The sequence below is a fragment of the Vombatus ursinus genome, unplaced genomic scaffold (assembly GCF_900497805.2).
Source record: "Vombatus ursinus unplaced genomic scaffold, bare-nosed wombat genome assembly UNPS02014841.1, whole genome shotgun sequence".
Taxonomy (NCBI): domain Eukaryota; kingdom Metazoa; phylum Chordata; class Mammalia; order Diprotodontia; family Vombatidae; genus Vombatus; species Vombatus ursinus.
In genome coordinates this window covers 16,307,340-16,326,400 of record NW_020954619.1, presented here as the reverse complement: position 1 = coordinate 16,326,400, position 19,061 = coordinate 16,307,340, and the positions used below count along the sequence as shown (strand labels likewise).

Here is a 19,061-nt window from a genome sequence, read left to right as displayed (position 1 = left end):
GCAAGTAAGATATACAGGAAATGGGGTATAGAAATCTACCCTGCCTTATAGGAAAATTGAAGGGGAAGGGGATAAGAGAAAGGGCGGAGAGACAGAAGGGGGGTCAGATCAAGGGTATTCAGAATGCATGTCATCTTGGGATAGGGGGGTGGGACAAAATGGGGAGAAAATTTGGAAATCAAAATCTTGTGGAAGTGAATATTAAAAACTAAAAAAACAAATTAACTTAAAAACAACTACAAAAAAAAAACAACACAAAGAATTTCTCTAAGACAGGAAGTATGCTAAATGGCCCCTGTAAAATTGAAAAAAATATACATCTAGGGAGAAAATTGTCTAAATTGTGTTAACAAACAAACAAACAAATTCCAAACCCTGTAGCACTGGATGATCACATGAGTTTTCTATAAATCAAAGCAGATAACTTTGAGGATAAAATATGTGGATAATTTAAAGATCCTAAGTCTCCAACAGAAATACGATCAAGTAATATATCTGAACGCTATACTACGGCATGGTACCTAGAATTACTGAAAATAGTGGACATGGTAGAGATTGAAAGACTCTCTAGAACATCAATGGAGAGAAACCCCAAGCTTTAATCACCATGACATGCAGTGGTTCAACTTCAGAATTTCAATGTTAAACAGCAAATATCACCAGCATCCAAGAGGAAACCTTTTAGCCATCAAGTAAAATCAATTTAAGAAGCCTAAAATCTTCTTTAAGAGGATTATTACTCCTTGTCTACAAGAAAATAAAAAAGGTCCTTCACACATCACCCTACCTGAAATGCTCTCCATCCTCTCTTCTAATTCTTAGAATCCCTAATTTTCTTCAAGAATTATCTCAAGCACTACCTTATTCATGAGGCCTTTCCTGATACTCCCCTCCCCCAATGTCTTTCCCTGTAAGGTGACTTTATCTTGCATGTATCTTTAATATACTTACATATGTACATGTTTTTCACTTCTTTCATTCATTAGAATGTAAGCTTGGAAGCTTGAGGATAGAAACTATTCTTGTTATTTGTATTAGCAGAGCTTAACATAATGCTTATCATATGGTAAGCACTTAATAAATACTCGCTAATTGAGTGATTGATTCCAAAAAGCAAAGGAAAGAGATGCATACTACAGTAATTTCTAGCAAAGATAAACCTGACCATAAATGATAATAGAAAGAATGGCTTCAGTAACAGGGTACCTCTAAAAGAATTCAGAACTGAGCATGCTATCCAACATCCATGCACTTCAAACAAGAGAAACAAAGAATGAATCTAAGTGTGATAAACAAGAAAACTTAACTGTGTTGCTATGGACAAGTCAATTAACCTCAATCTGCCTTAGTTTCCTCATCTATAAAAAAAAATCGAAAAATGCCTCAGTTGCCTCATCTGTAAGTATTATTAGCATTTGCTTTCCAGGGCTTTTTGAGGATAAAATTAGATAATATTTGTATGATGCTTTGCAAAACTTCAAGTACCATGCAAATGCTAATTATTATTGCTATTGTTACTATAAATTAATCCAACCCTTATGATAATAGAGCTAGACAAACCTACTGTTTAAAAATTTTGCCATCTTCAAAGGGCAAAAATAGAAGAAAGAGATTGTTAAGGGTGAAAAAGATTTAAGGGGTTAATGATTTAAGGGAGATTTTGAAAAATTAAGAGACAGAAAAGAGAAACAACATAGTAAGTAATCCAAGGACTAAAACACATTTCCTCATGGATGAATCGTTACTGGAGGCTGGGGGAAGGGTGAGAAATGAAGTATGGTACTCAGAGGGCAAATACTCAGGCAAGGTAAAGGGAATCAAGTAATCAAATAAAACTGAAGATTTATTCCCATAAAGCTCAGTACCTAGAGGAGGGAGGAAAACAGTCCTTTTAATTGCCTGGGAGAATGAGTCTAGAGTAAAAACAGTAGATAAGAATAATTAATGAGAAACTAAGTGGTTAGGATCTATGAGTTCATAAAGAAGCCACATTTATTCTCTGATATACCTATGGGCTTGGAGGAGTGGGAATATTTAAACCCAACAGTGAAAAAGAGATCTGGCCATTCTCCTAAAATTGGCACTTGGAAAAGTATTAGACAGCAGCAAATTATTTAGCATTTATGCTTAACATAAATCATGTACTCTCAATAGGAATGAATGAATGAACACTGACATATAGGAAGGTTAAAGCTATGTTCCTGAAATTGGCAAATATTTTTTTAAAGCATAGATGATGAAGAGCTGAAGAAAGATGTATGCAGTCCTTCCATCACTAGCTCCAATAGTCTTCAGATATCACACAGATATGACCTTATTAGAAAGGACGCTAACAGAGGTTTACTTCCCACACACCCACATGTTACTATAAATCTAGTCTCAGCAAGGAATCCAGAAGACAGATGGCCCATTTAATACCAGGTGCCAAATAGAAGCCATCCCTCATATGCAAAAGACAAATGAAGAGTGAAATGCCATCATTTTACTTTCATAGTGTTCTCTGTTTCAAAGGTTACCCATAAAACCAAATCAGATCCACAAGTTAATAAAAATAGCCATTCCCAATTAGGCCCATTCACTCACTATTCCTCACTAATGATGGACAAGCTGCAGCTTAAACTCTGATGAAAATTAGTTCTAATTGTTTTCATCTTGTTCAACAAAAGCAATTAAATATCCCATAAATAAAATGCATTCTGATTGTTGGGGAGGGCACAAATCACTCTCCGAGCTAAGATACTGTAGGTGAACACAAAGAACCCTATCTCTTTTTTTTAAACAGATATTATACCTCACAGCCCCTTCACAAAGACACCCACAATCTTTGCCCCAAATCACTGTTGTTGGCCAAAAGCCATTAAAAACGTATCACCTTTAGGAAAAGTCACCCTTCCAGCTGTGTTAGGATGAGTGACTGAAATAATAATAGCTAGATCTATTCTCTGCTTTGTTCACGGGGGCTACAAATATTGGAAGTTCAGACAGTTTCTTCCTATATGGCTAGAATGACAAACATTCTCCTCAAATGTCTGAAAGATTCTGCTCTTTTGTTCAAAGCAAAGGAAGATGGAGGGGGCAGATCATCTCTGATGAGGCAGCCTATTGACTCTTCTTCATGCATGCTCTACATAGAAACTGTGCAATTGGGGAGGGGTCCTAACTGTCTCAGGAGGTTAATTCTCTCTTGGGGGCCCAAAAATTTTGGAGCATTTACTAATTCAGCACCCAGAGACCCTGAAAAGGGGCTCATTCTCAAGCATGTAACTTACCACCAGCCACAGAAATATGGAAAGAATATTGAGGTCTCTCTAAATAGATAATTTGAGGAAGGTGGGAGGATCATGTGATAAAGAGCAGTACTAGACCAGATAGTTAGGAAAACCTGAGTTCCAATACAGCCATACCCTTAACAAGCTGCGCAACTCTGGGCAAATGTCTTAACTTCTGTCTGCCTCTGTTTCCTCATCTCTAAAATGGAAACAATAACAGCACCTACCTCACAAGGTTATCATCAAGATTAAACGAGATAATATTTATGGGACATTTAGCAAAATACCTGACATATAGTAGGCACTTTAAATGCTTACTGTTTCTCCCTTATTTCTTCATAACCTTCTAATGGGAGAAGGATATATATTGAACATGGGGGAACTAGGTGACATAGTGGATAGAGAGGTTGGCCTGGAGTCAGGAAGACCTGAGTTTAGATCTGGCCTCAGAAACATACTAGATATGTGACCCTGGGCAAGTCACTTAACCCTATTTGCCTCAGTTTCCTGATGGAAATGGCAAACCAATTCAATATCTCTGCCAAGAAAACCCCAATTGGCATCATATAGACTCAGACACATCTGAAATGACTGAACAACAACAAAATCCAATGAACAATAAGGATGACATAAACATCTCCCCTCCATGTGGAAGAACACAATGGTTTGTAAGAAATAAAAGTTAATAAAATGATCTCCTGTAATTGTATATGGTCAAAACTCTTAATTCTACTATACTGGTCACTTTCTGTATTATATCATGCTAATTGTAAATCTTGTTTTCCAGGTTATTGAGTAATAATATTCTAATTAATATTCTTTGAAAATGTTTGGCTGACATCTCAGTCTTTCTATTAAGACTTTGCATGTGGAGATAACTCTTGAAATCTAAACACTTTGTACCATCTCTATAGCACAGGAGATTAAGAGACTTTCATTCTGCTCAGAGGGTGCTAAAAGATAGTTAGCTAGCTAAGAGAGCACGGAGCGGTATGTGGGGAGGAATTTCACAGAAGACTATAAAAAGACTGACGCAGCTAGTTGGCACAGTGGATAGAGTGCTGGGCCTAGAGTTAAGAAGACCTGAGTTCAAATGTAGCTTCAGACACTTCTTTGCTATATGACCCTGGGCAAGTCACCTACCGCTGTTTGCCTCAGTTTCCTCATATGTGAAATGAGATGGAGAAGGAAATAGCAAACCACTTTGCCATTTCTTTGCCAAGGAAACCCTGAATTGGGTCACGAACAGTTGGACATGACTGAAATGGTCAAACAACATCAACTACAACACCACCAGAAGACTAAATCACTGTCCAGTTCCTACTGAATTAGATATTCCTAGTATGGCTCTGCATTATCTGTTTGCTTTGATTTGAATTAACAGAGATATCACACCCACCTATATTCAAAGGTAAATATAAAATGTAGAGTCAACTATAACTGATTCTTAGGTTATTTTTCATTAGTTTTTATCCTTTGCTCCAAACTATTTGTGAAGTTATCTCTGTTAACACCAGATGTCCAGAGAAAATGCCCTAGGAGATTAATCCACTCAGCTTTGGAATTTGGACCAAGTGATCCTGGCTGGTGAGCACAAACTTCTATCACCCACTATACCTAGTCTGCCCCAGGCATGTTTCATACCCTACTCTGCACTCCAGCCATCTCTTTGCCATCTGTCCTACTCCAGCATAACCCTCTTGCTCCTAACACTATCTTTCCACCTCTTGCTCTTCAAACTACAATCAGACCAACACTACATTGCTTTTGAGAAGGGTATTTCAGTTCCTTTCTGGCACAGGTCAACCTCCCCGTGATTTCTATGCTTGAAATCTTCAACAGTCATTGCTCCTTTGCATATATTATCTCCCTCTATCATAATGTGAGCTATTTGAAGGTGGGGACTGTTTTACTGTTGTATTTGTATTCTCAGTGCTTAACAAATAAGAAATGCTAAATAAATGTATTTTAATTCCTTCATTCATTAACTGAGATTTTATGGCACAAATTTATTATGTCTCAAGTTTCCTATCATAATCAAAGGCTTAAAACTGGGAATCTGCTCATGTTATTTTTTACATTTTTTATTGGCTGACATTACATCAAAATGCAAGTTTTCATTTTACAAACACATTGTGCTTCTAAATATAAAGAAAATACTTTATTCAACAAAAGTTGAGCTGAAAGATGTTCTTCAAAATTTCATATTCAAAATTAATGAATTAGATAAGAGGAGGAAATTTGATACTTGTTCATTTTAGCCAAATTGGGAATGGTCAGTTTCCTACTTATAAGGAAGAGTCATGCTATGGCTAATGTTCCCAAATTTGAAATCCAGAATAGAACCATTTTGAAAGGCAAACGATCCAATATCCTGGTATTCCCTATAAGCTTTTCTACCTATTAATTTTAACTAAATGCTTGAACAAATGAAGAGCAGATAAGCTAATGTCACTCCTGAAAATCTGCTTTGTTTACCATCTGAAGAAGGGGGAGTGAAAATGTCAAGGAAAAAAAAGGGGGGGACACCGGGAAGAGTATCTGACTTGTGTAGTGCAGTCTTGCCTTTAAGTCATGTCTCCTTCCAAGAAATCACTGACAGAATCTGCAATTGGCTGTATGTAACTCTCTTATTAATTAATCAAGATCAATGAACCTCCATCAATAAAAACCTTAGCCAGATCTAACAGGTCATCCTGAAATGAATAAAGGTATATATGGAGAGTCCTGTGGCTTTGATTCCTTACTTTCTGCACTTACTCAAGGTAATCAGAAAAGTATTACCCATGGGCCAAAAGGAGGTCACGTGGTTCCCTAACATACAAGAGGTACCTCTTGATGAGTGGCCCATGTGACACTCCTGTCACTCCATCCCCCTTCTATATTTAACATCTAACAGACAATTGCATGTAACAGGAAACGTAGAGTCTTTTCCCATCCAAGGTCCCAACTCTACCATTTCATATTTTTCCAATGGTTCACAACAATCTAGGCATGGCACTGAGGCTGGGTTTTGGGCATGCAAGAATCCTTCCAAACTGTGTCAAATCTTTTTCAATTTGAACAGTAATCAATTTTTATTATTTATTTTTGATACACCGTTCTAATGGATGTTAGGAACAGGGAATAAGAAATATTTCCTTGTCAATGATCAAAGAAAACTGTATTGAGGAGATATAATTGAAAGCGTTAACGATATCCACCATTCTTATAATGTACACTGTGCTATTGCTGTTAAACTTGTAACATTCAAATACCATTCAAAAATATTAAAAATTGGTCACTGAAGGAATCCCATTAATGCAATCCTTCCCCTACCCTCTCCATTGGGCAAGGTCTATTACCCAGAGTTCATTCATCTGACCGATTGGAGTTAGGTTTTCTAAGAATATTCAACACACATGACATTAATGGTACAAACAAACTGATCAAGCGCAATACTTGAGAAGGGCCACTAGGAGACATGGTGGATAGAACATGGGCTGGGAATCAGTAAAACTTAGGTTCTTGAGTTCAAATCTAGCCTCAGACACTTACTAGCTGTGTGACCCTGGACAAGCTATTTAACTTTCTTTTACTTAGTTCTTCATCTGCAAAACGAGCTGTAGAAGGAAATCGCAAACCACTCCAGTATCTTTGCCAAGAAAATCCTAAATAGGGTCACAAAGAATCACTGAAAAAAGCTGACCAAAGAAAACAAAACTTTAGAAGGAAAAGAGGGTATTTATATAGCCTCCAGGAAAACTCTTAAAAATCAGGAGTTATTGGCCTCACAACCTCATTAATCCAAAGTTGATTGAGTTTCTGGAACTGGAGTTCAGGATGGCTACATAAAAATCCCAGGTAAGGTCTATCCAAGAAACCAACAGACCAGATGTGAGAGTACCCAACCCTATGATACTATATGCGTAACATCCTTTACATGCTATATAGGAAGTTTTCGTCTTGTTCCACTATATTCATTGTAGAGATAGTTTTCCAGCATTACATGAGTAACATGTCATTTCAAGTCCCTAATAAATTCTCATTATTTTGGAAACCTAAAAAAAGAGTTTACAAACCAAAATAGAAGTTCATGTTTTAAAAAACTTTTTAACCATAAAGCCTTTCCAAGTCTACCTAGAACCATGATAAAGAAACTTCATCTATTAGGGACCAATAGCTCAAATAAAAAAAAATTATTAGAGACACACAAATATAAATCATTTGATTCATCAGCTTTCAAATTTCAAAGAAACATAAATTTGTCTTCAATAAGGAATAAGCTTAAAAAAAGATGAACTTCAGTTTTATATTGCAGCCATTGAAAGATTGGTAGAAAGAGAATAAATAGAACCAAACTGTCTGAAAATAAGAGCAGAGGAGAGAAATGGAAAAGAGAGATGGTGGAACAGAGAGAAAGAAAGGGAAGGAGATAATTTACCAGACTTAGAAGAAAAGAAAGGAGGAAAGACAAGAAAGGAGAAGTAGGAAGGAGAAGAAAAGAGAGACAGGAAGAGGAGAAAGAAGAGAAAATGAGAGCAGTATACAGGGGTTGAGAGGAAGATTTATAAAGGGAAGTTAATGCTATTTCTCCTACCTGGAATACTTTCCCCCATCCTATCCACACTCCCATACCAGTGCTCCACCAATTCTACCTATTAATATATTTCTTATTCTTAAAGTTTAAGCTCAAATACCACTTTGTAAAGAACGCTTTTTTTGGTTATTCAGGTCAGACCTTCTAAAGATGCCATGCCACTTATTATCTGCACTACTCATGTGAATTTTTTGCCACTGTAGGCTACAGATATCTCTGTAGTATCCAACCCCCACTCCATCGCTGGTGGGACCGCAGAAAGCTCTAGCAGGTTAAAAAATCCTTTATGAGTCAAAAGCTTCGCTAAACTATAGTTCATAAGCCCCTACCAGCTATGTCCACTTTGACTAGTCAAAGGACTAAACAAAGACTAAAACAAAGGCTTTTCGTGAAATACCAAAGCAATAAAATAATAACAGAACATTACTGCCAATTAACCTCATGCTTACTCACACAAATATGCAGATCCTCAGAGGGAAATGTAAACATTCACAAGAATGGTGCATGGGGCATGCATATATGGGGAACATGTATAGACAGGGCACTATTATAAAGGATAAATATATAGAAAACATATGCAAGCAGGGCTCACACTCAGATGGGCGACATGCTTAAGACATCGTAGTGCTCCTTCTGTGTACTGGTAATTTGGTTACACTCTGCTCTTCCTTGGGGCTGCTCACCAATGAGAACTACATCTCTAATATTCCTTGCTTATTTTTAGTTGTCAAGTCATGTTCAGGGCCACCCAATACTCTGTTTATCCACTGAGGAATGCCGTGATTAGTAAGTCACTCCCTTCCAAGACAGGTCTACACCTCTCAGGTTTGTCAGTCATCTCTATAATAGCACTAGAGATAGTGCTGTGATTAGGAGTTCTAGCAGGGGAGGAGCTTTCAGGTAAAAGACTATCTTCAGTATTATCCACAACTCTCTATAGCAACCACTGGGAAATGTTGTGGTTAGTAAGTCCACAGCAGAAACTATTTCCCCTCAATCAAGTTGCAACATTTGCTCCTTTAACTGTTCTCTTCTTTAACATCTCCTTTCTCTTGATTCAAACATCAATTGATTTGTGGTAATGAACTCATTTTAATTCTTTGTTTTTATCATAGCCCCCTGGGGGGGCAAGTGTTCCTAGGTATCTAGTTCTTCAGATATAAAAAGCAGCTAAGTAAAAATGATGGGGAAGCTCCCCCAACCATCATGCTCCTCTGTGCTATGCAAAAACACCCTAACTGACAGATCTTCAAATGCTCCAATTCTTTAAGCTTTATAAACTGGACTGATTGTTTTTCTAGAGTGTCATAGGTACAGGAAAGGTGAGAATTATTCCCTGAGCTGGCAGCTAAAACGACTAAAGCCCGGATCCCAAAGGCCAGATCTAACTCCATATTCCTACTGGCAGATCTCTCCCTACTCACCACTCTTAAATAAACAAAACAGAAATTAAATTATTTTTCTATGATATATGTATTATACTTACAGAGTTACAATCAACTCATAATAATTTTAACATTTAAACAGAATGGGATAAAAGAAAATTCCTATTTGAGGTTTTATTTAGTTTAAATTTTTCCTTTTTTAAAAACAAATTTAGACCAATTCTCTGCAATTAAAACTTCAAGTTTCATGCTGTAATGAATATTTAGTACAGCAAACCCAATTAACATGGATATTGTTCAAGAGGCTAATTTGTCTAAATGGAACTCTACTTTAAGCAAACAAATTACATCCTGCTTAACAAATACAATGAAACATGAGTTTAGCTAAGAAGGACCTGGTGATGAGGCTATAATTTTTTTTCTTCTTTTAATAAAGGGAGAAATGTCAAATCAATAAAAAGTAATTAACAAATCTGATTTCAGTTCAGATTCAGGGTAACAACACTCATCTGCTACTCTGGATATCCTTAGACTTTACACTTTTGAGTTCCACATCAATGTTTCATCATAGAGTAGAGGTGATCAAGACTATGCCATTGATGTGCATGTTACAGAAGGTCTTTTTTGTTTTGTTTTGTTTTGTTTTGTTTTTACCAAACTGTCAAGACTTTCAGTAGGGTCATGATGACAGAATTCATCTGTCCAAGGACCAGTCTTGACATGTATGGAGTGGCTGATCAATAAAGGCATCCTTTTGGAATCAGGATGACACCAATGAAAATAACACTCCATGTCAGCCAAAAATCTGGTCAGATCTAACTGGTTTGATGTGCAGAGTATTATTAAAGGCTTAAGTCTTGAATAGATAATATGCACAGTCTAACAACCTAGATTTGTTTATCTGTTTAATTATTAATTTTTCATCCTCTACTTTTACAAACTGACAAGACTTTTATATCCAGTTGTCAACGGAATGTAAGGTACTTGCTCAAGTCTTTTTTTTTTTTTTTTTTGGCAATTGGGGTTAAGTGACTTACCCAGGGTCATACAACTAGTAAGTGTCTGAGGCCAGTTTAGAACTCATTTCCTCCTGACTCCAAGGCTGGTGCTCTATCCACTGTGGCACCTAGCTGCCCCCTTGCCCAATTCTTACTAGGCATTTCTGATTAGTGGCACAAGTACCACTACTGCCTGTTCCTTGAGAAATTATCTTTCATCAACTCAGTATATATCTTATATTTACATAGTTATCTTCATGTTTTCTCCCTCATTCCAATGTGAAATCCTTTAGAGCAGAGGCTCTGTTCTTTTTTTTTTCTTTGCATCCCCATGTGGGCAGTCAACATGTCAGTCAAAAAGCATTTATTAAGCACTTGCTAAATATTAATGCCAGATACTGTGCTAAGGATTGGGAATAAAAATATAGGAAGAAATAAAGATAGTCCTTATCCTTGTCCTCAAGGAACTTACATTCTAGTAGGGGAATAACACATACAAGGAAGCTGAAAGGGATGCAGAGCTACTCTTGGCGGGGGGGTGGAGACGGGTACATGACTGGTCAGGTGTACGCTTTAAATGGAGGTTCTGGGAGGCACTAGAGGTGGAGTGTACTTTCAATGTGTGATTTTCCAGAGTTGGTCAGGATAAAAAGCTGGAGCATCATAGAGGAGATCCAGAGCACAGCCTGGAGAGTGCGTGACACATAATAAGATTAACAAATTATTGTTGATGGAATAACTGACTATCCCTCATTCTACTACTGGCCATCATCTTGCATTCCAAGCTGGACCTCACTCAGGAAAGGTCAACCAAGATCATAAGACATTTGAGGTTCAGTGGATTAAACAGGGAATGTTTAGCCTGAAGAAGACTTAGAAAGAACATGGTAGCTGTTTAAGGTACATGAAGAACTATGGTGATAAAGAGGGATTGGACTGGTTTTATTTGGCCCTAGATGGCAGAAATAGATGCAATTGGTGGATGTTTGCAAAGAGTCAGATTAACTTTGATGTAATGAAAAATGTGTAATTATCAGAACTGACCAAAAATTAATGAGTTGGTTGGAAGAAAGTGGTCTCCTTCCCCTCTCTCTCCTTCCCTCACTAAAGGTCCAACAAAGATTAAATGACCATTTTAAGAGGATGTTGGAGAAAGAATCTTTTGGTTAGGTGCTAATTTAACTACCATAGATGGACTCTAAGATTTCTTATAATTCTGAAACTATCTGTATAACTAGACATACATCACAAATTAACGTGTAAAGGATTTCCCTGTGTGAGCTCAGGAGTACTTCTCTTACTGCCACCCACCGACTTCCCCAGCCCTAAGCCTCCCAATTGTCCCACTTACCAATTAGAGTTGCTGTGAGGAAAGCATCTTGAAAATCGCCAGGGTTCTATTTAAATATGAGTAATATTTGCTACAATATTTTCCAGACTTCTACTTCCTAAGTATCACACTGTCTCCGGTGCAACAACAGACTGGTGTAACTAAAAGCCTGTTGGTACAATATTTTTTTTTAAATCATGCTTAGATATTATCACTAACCACATGGAAAAACATTCCAATATCCAACTGTTTCCACTGTTTCCCCATCCACAGTTACTCCCAAGGCTATCATCTAATCAGCAAATATAAAATAGACTCCCAGAAACCAGCCATCAAAATTTGAGGTTCTCTCATTAGCTACTTTCTTCCTCAACATTTCCCTTTTCATTAGCATATATTAAGGCGGATGTGGAGGGATAAGAAGCAAATGCCTGTTTTTCATGAAGGTAAAAATTTTATTTCTCCCTGAAGCTTGGTTAGAATTCAGTTTGAGGTATCTTCCCATCCCCCTGCTCCCCCTTAGAACATTACATTTTCAACACTGAAGCCTAGAATTGCTTCTGTGTTAAAGGTTCATCTAGTTCATTTTTCCTGAAAATTTTCCTCAAACCATGTGTCTATTAACTAGTATATTAACACATTTCTTTTGTAACTGTCATCAAGAATACAATCAACATGTGATGATTTTGTTTTCAATTTCTTGGAGCCTCACATTCTCCCTGGCAGCATATGAGATCATCTGTCATGTTCAAGTGTAATGATATACCAATGGATACAATGAGGGGGAGAAAAAAAGAGGAAAAAAAAAGTAATGCTAGATCAGGACAGGTCACAAGGACCCCTTGTTTTTCATTTGGACAAAATGAACATTTTAGTAAGCAATTTGTGAGTGTAGATTTTAGTATATTCAGATGCTGACACTCATTCCCATTCTGTATTATGAGAGGATGGTCTGCCTCCAGACTGCCATTCCATGCTTATTCCACATTATTCCAAACCATAAAGTCTCCGTTCTAGCCAAATTGGCCTCATTCCTGTTTGAGGAAAATCACATTCTATCTCCTACCTTTAGCAGTGAGGCAGCAAGGTGGCATTATGAATAAAGGGGTAGATTTGATGTCAGGAAGACCTAACTTCAGATTCTGCTTCCAATATACAGATCACTTAACATCTCTAAACTTGAGTTTCCCCATTTACACAATGAAGGGGCTTGATTTATCTGCAAGTTCCCATCCAGCTCTAAGGTTATATGTTCTTATACGTCTTTGGTCCCGGCTATCCAATGCCTATAACAACTGCTTCTTTACCACCATCTTTTATAATTCCTGACTTCTTTTAAGGCAAAGGCTGATACGCCACCTCCTATGGGAAGCCATTCTTGAAACCTCTAATTGTTATTGCTCTCTCCTTCCTCATATTGTCACTCATACTGTTTACTGATTGTATCCCCTCTCCCCTCTACAAATAAAAATGCCTTATCAGCAGAAACTTTCTGTATCCAGCACCTCTTCCACCAGGTGGGTGCTTAACAAAGGCTTGATGGGTTGGATCTGAGTAAGCTGGTGTTCTGTCAATCAAAATGAGCATCGATTGCCTTAGCCTGCAACATGCTGTATTAATTGGATGGTAAATCTGTAGTCAATTCTCTGATAGACAAGGAAGTATAAATCTTTATCCTTCAAAGCACAGATCAAGCCTTGATTACTTCAGCCTACACTGACTTTCTTCATTTCTAAACTCGCATAGCATGTAGATTTGCCTGGGCGTATAATTCAGCTTTTCTTAGATGCAGTTTTTCTATTTTGCTTTATTCCACATATCAATATTTTCTCTAGAAAATAAGTTCCACAAGGGAGAAGACTGTGTTTTACACTTCTTCTGTGGCTTCCTCAGCAGCTAGAGCAGTGATAGGCACAGACCACCAGAGATTGGTGTCCAATCAATCAACAAGTGAGGTAAGATACTTGCGGACATCAATTTAATACTTAATTCTCAGCATTAGAGATTCCCTTTGGTAACAGATGCATTAAAAGTTCATTTTAAAGCAACAAAAGGAGAAATTATTTTTTTGTTGTTTGTTTTAAAATAAGTACTTGTGAAGGATGATAAGACAGAAAAGTAAGTGGCATTTGTCTTAGGCACAAGAAGAAACAAATCAATAGTTGAAATTTATAAAAGGCTTTAAGGTTTATTAACTGTTTTACTTACATTATTTTATTTTATCCCAACAGACATACTGGGAGTAGGTACTATCACTGCCGTTTTGAAGACTGGGTAAATAGAGGCTCAGAAATGGTTACCTGGATAAGGCTGTTATCCTTTGTTCTCGAAAAGGACCAAAATGACGTTTCTATGTTGGAGTCAAGTTACAGGTATCAGCCTATGGCTGATCTGACCAATAAATGTCAGAATGCTCTATCACAGGTCAGGCACAAATAGTCCATATGAACATTTGGGGTGGAGGTATCTCTAAATTTGTGCATCTCATATTTCTTTTAAGGTACTATAATTCTGCTTTGCTCATAAAGCACAGTGCCTTCTTTGATGCTGTCATGCCATGCCAAGTGGTCCTTTGCCAGTGTCTCTCATGTCATGTAATCAATTCCAAAATTCTTTAGAAAGACTTTGAGAGTGTCTTTGTTTCACTTCTGACCATTGTACAAAAGTTTGACTTGTTTAAAACAGTCTTTTAAGCAAATGTTCTTTTGGTATATAAACAACATGGCCAGCCCATTAGAGTTGCACCCCCTTTGCAAGAGAAGTTGAATGCCTGGCAGTTCAGTTTGAAAAAGGACCTCAGTGTCCGGTACCTTATCCTGCTAGGTGATCTTCAGAATTTTTCTAAGACAATTCAAATGGAAGTGTTTCAGTTTCCTGGCATGGCACTGATAGACTGTCCAGGTTTCATAGGCATACAACAATGAAATTAGTACAGCTCTGTAGGCTTTCAGTTTGGTAGGCAGTCTAATACCTCTTCTCTCCCACACTTTCCTTAGAAGCTTCTCAAATACTGAGCTAGCTCTGGACATGTGTGCCTCAACCTCATTAGCAATGTGTACATCCCTGAAAAATATACTGCCAAGGTGAATGAACTTATCCACAGTATTTGAAACTTCTCCATATGCTGTAACTGATGGTTCCACATATGGATGGTGTGATGTGCTGGCTAGTGGAGAACCTGTACTTTCTTGGTGTTAATTTCAAGGTCAAAATTAGCACAAGCAGCAGAGAATAGATACATACTTTGTTATACCTCAGCATCAGAGGCTGCATTGAGTGTACAAACATCTGCAAATAGAAAATCATGCAGCAACTCTCCCTCTCCTTTAGTCTTGGCTTGTAGTCTTCCCAAGATAAATAATTTACCATCAGTGCAGTAGCAATGTCCATCTTCATCGAAGGCTTCTGATGGCATTGCTGAAAACATCATGCTAAAAAGTATGGGAGCAAGCACACAACCTTGCTTCCCTCCATTGGTGACTGGGAAAGCACAAAAGTATTGCCCATTATCCAGAACTGGGGCAAGGTATGGGGCAATTATGAAACTGACATACAGTACTAATGAACTTCTCTGGGCAACCAAATTTTGACATAATTTTCCATAAGCTCTCACATCTAAGAGTATAAAAGGCCTTGGTCATATCAGTGAACATTGTGTACAGACCTCTGTTCTGCTCCTGGCATGTCATCTGAAGTTGTCAGGCAGGAAAGACCATGTTGACTGTTCCTTGGCCACACTGTTCTGAAGCCACACTGACTCTCAGGTAGGTGACCATCTTCCAGGTGAAGGATCAACCTATTTTTTTTTCTTAGGACAAGTTTAATACAACTACAAAACATCAGATGGGCTCAAGCCCAAAGGGGTGGCTATGGTACAAACATTGTTAACACAGCACTTAGTCATTAAGAGTGAGAAAGATCTGGCAGACTCAGCCAACTGGCTGCTGCCTTGAGGGAGGGAGGAAGGAAGGATCTGAATGAATCAGGCCCCATGAGGAAAGGGCATGCCCAGCTAGCCCACACTGTTTGGGCTCCCCCTAAAATGGCCTTCCAGTTGGAAGCTTGGGGAAGATCAAGCACATTTGTCCTGGAGACAGCAGCTAGTGAGTCCACAGGCCCCACGGTGGGGGGAAAGGGGGAACATTCACGGCTGCAGAGAGCAGCTCAGTTCTGCTTGGAGAAGTATTCCTTACTCCCCTGAACATTGGCCTTGATGGTGTCACTTTGATTTCCAGCCATCAGGGCATACTTCACCATGCTTGTCTGTGAACTGGAAGGCCTGGACAAGCCACAGAGTTTCATCTACAGAGCGGCCCACAGGTTGGTCATTGATGGTGATCTGGCGAAGGATCCCTTTTGTCATCAATGATGAAGAGACCCCTGAATGAAATTCCCTCATCTGCCTTCAAGACTCCATAATCTTGAGCAATGGTACATTTGGGGTCAGACATCAATGGGATCTTCACGGCTCCCCATCCACCATTCTTCTTGACCGTGTTGACCCAGGCAAGGTGACAGAAGTGTAAATCCACAGAAGCACCAATTTCTTGGCAGCTGAGTTTCTTAAATTCTTCAGCGCCATCACTGAATGCAATAATCTCCGTGAGGCACACGAAGGTGAAGTCCAAGGGGTAGAAGAACAACACAACGTATTTCCCTTTGTAGTTGGAAAGGCTGATGTCTTTGAACTGCCTATCTGGCATAACAGCTGTAGCTCTGAAACTGGGGGCTGGGTACCCAATCTTGGCATTTCCCACCACCATGTTGACAATAACAGCTAGGCTCTGCGGACAAGTTCAGAGAAAGGTCAAACAAGTGAGGAGGAGATGGAGAAGGCCAGGATCAACCTATTAAGGAGGACTCTGGCAAGAATCTCGCCAGCAATGACTAAGACAGAGACCCCCCTGTGATTGTCGCAGCACAATCCATTCCCTTTACCTTTACAAAGATGGACAATGGAGACATCCTTGAACTCCTGGGGGATACCTTCCTCTTGCCATATAATCCAGAAAATTTCAGCCAGCTTTTGTATGGGCAATGACCCCTCCACCTTGTAAATCTCAGCTGGAATAGAATCAGCACCAGGTACCTTGCCACAGGAGAGGAGCCTAAGAACTCTAAGCGCTCTCTCAGCCTGGCAGTTGGCATGCCTGTTCCCAAGTCATCCAGGATGAATCTCTATAGACGATGACAGCCTACCTGAAACTCATTCAATGATTAACATGCTCCCATGCCATTATTCTCTCCACATCGAGGCGATTCTGAAGCCCTAACTGCCACTGTTCACACTCTGCTCTTGGTCCTCCCACTGCCTCCTCTTTCCAGCTTGTTGCACTTTTACCCAGATCTGATTCACAGGTGGTGCTAGGGGAATAGGAACATTCCTTATTCCCCCTGCCACTACCTGGCTCTCCTTCTAATACCATCACTCAGGGTCCCACAAGGCTCTGCCCTCGGCCCTCTTCTCCCTCTACAACTATTTCATTTGGCGATCTCATCAGTTCCACTGGATTTAATTACCATATTTATGCTAACGTTTCTTCAATCAACTTATCCTGTCCTAATCTCTCTGCTGACCTCCGGTCTCACATGTCCAACCGCCTTTCAGACAGAAATGAATGTCCAGTAGACATCTTAAACTCAAAACATCCAAAACTGTGTTCATTATCTTTCTCCCTCAACTGTCCTCTGTTAATTTTCCTATTACTGTTGAGGGCAATAACATCTTCCTAGTCCCTGAGGCACCCTCCTTAGCTCTTCACCATCTCACCCCTCGCCCCAATCTGTTGCCAAGGCCTGTGGATTTCACCTTTACAGCATCATTCGAATATTCCCCTTTCTCTCCTCTGATACTGCCACCACTCTCATGCAGATTCTCTTCGCTACATGCTTAGACTATTGCAATACCCTGTTGATGGGTCTGCCTGCCTTAATTTTCTCACCTTTCCAAACCATTCTCCATTCAAATTTATTTTTCTAAAGCAGGTCTAATCATGTCACTGCCCTCCCACTTACTACTCAATAAACTCCTATTACCTCCAGGATCAAATACAGTATCTTCTATTTGATATTCAAAGCCCTTCATAACCACCATCACCCCTACACTTTTCTAAAATTCTTACCCCTTAATCCCTATCAGGTACTCTTTGATCCAGTAACAGTGGTCTCCCTGCTATTTCTTGAACAAGACACTTCATCTTTAAGCTCTGACAATTTTCTCTGGTTGTCCCCCATGCCTGGAATGATTTTTCTCCTCATCCCCTCTTACTGGCTTCCTCCAGGTCCCAGCTAAGATCTCATCTTCTACAAAAAGCCTTTTCCAACCCTTCTTAATTCTAAGCTCTCTTTTAATTATTTTCTATTATTCCTTTATATAGCTTGTTTGTATATAATAGTTTTCTTGTTGTCTCCCCCATTAGACTGTGAGGGATATTTTGTCTCTTTTTGTATCCACAGCATTTAGCACAGTGCCTGGCACACTGTATGTGCTTAATAAACACTTATTTACTGACCAACTCTGTAACTCTCTCTCCAAGATTCATACAACTCAAATTTATCACCTAATCAAGATTCTGGTGGCTGCTGTCTACAGCTGTCTAGTGTATTCTCCTCCCTTCCTTAATGAATTAAGTGTTTGAGTCACAGTCTTCCTCTCCTCCCCTCCTCCTCTCCTCCTGCTCTCATTCTAAGGTACTTCAACAAACACATTGATACTACATCAAATACCTTAACTTCCCAGTTCTACACCTTACTCATCTCCCATGACCTTCTTCGTTTCTTATCAGCTTGCCCTCCTTGGCCTGGACTCCATTTAGCCTCCATGATGTATAACTTCTTCCCTTTTCATCTTCCTTTTGTATACTGTCTTCCTCTATTGGATAGTGAGCCCCTTGAAGGCAGGGGCTGTCTTTCTTTTTCATATTTGTATCCTCAGTACAGTAGAGCAGTGTCTGGCACACAGTCTTCACTCCACTGCACAACACACAGAAATAAGTCATATCTTTGATCTTGCCATAGATCACAAATATATCACTTTCACCTTCATCAATTCGCACATTCTTTTACCTGATCACAATCTGTTGCTCTTCTGCCTCTCCTCCCAAGGTCACACAACTAGTAATTGTCTGAGGCTGAATTTGAAATCTGGTCTTCCTGACTCCAGATGAATGGTGTATCAGTAGTTCAACAGCAAAGCATTTCAAAAAGTCAAATGAGTTCAAATAAAACATATGATCTTAAATAATGTATTCACTGACCTAAGTACAAGGTACCATCAAGGAAGGTCAATAAAGCCCCAGACCTATTCTTCACCCTCACCATGGCCCCCAGTCCCTCTACCCCTCAATTCTGTCCCCATCTTGACCCCTCGGTGAACCAATTCTACTCTACCTTACCCTCTTCTCTCAATTCTCTTGCCTGCTTTTCTTATCAAAGATCTTGCCCTGGCACGTTGTAAATTTCTTCTATCATATGCTGCCTTCACTCCTATACATTCAATGT

General features: G+C 39.0%; 1 pseudogene; it reads right to left on the bottom strand.

Annotated features, from left to right (window-relative positions):
• Positions 1-15,725: 15,725 nt before the first annotated feature.
• Positions 15,726-16,324, bottom strand: LOC114026733 (annotated as a pseudogene).
• Positions 16,325-19,061: the final 2,737 nt, after the last annotated feature.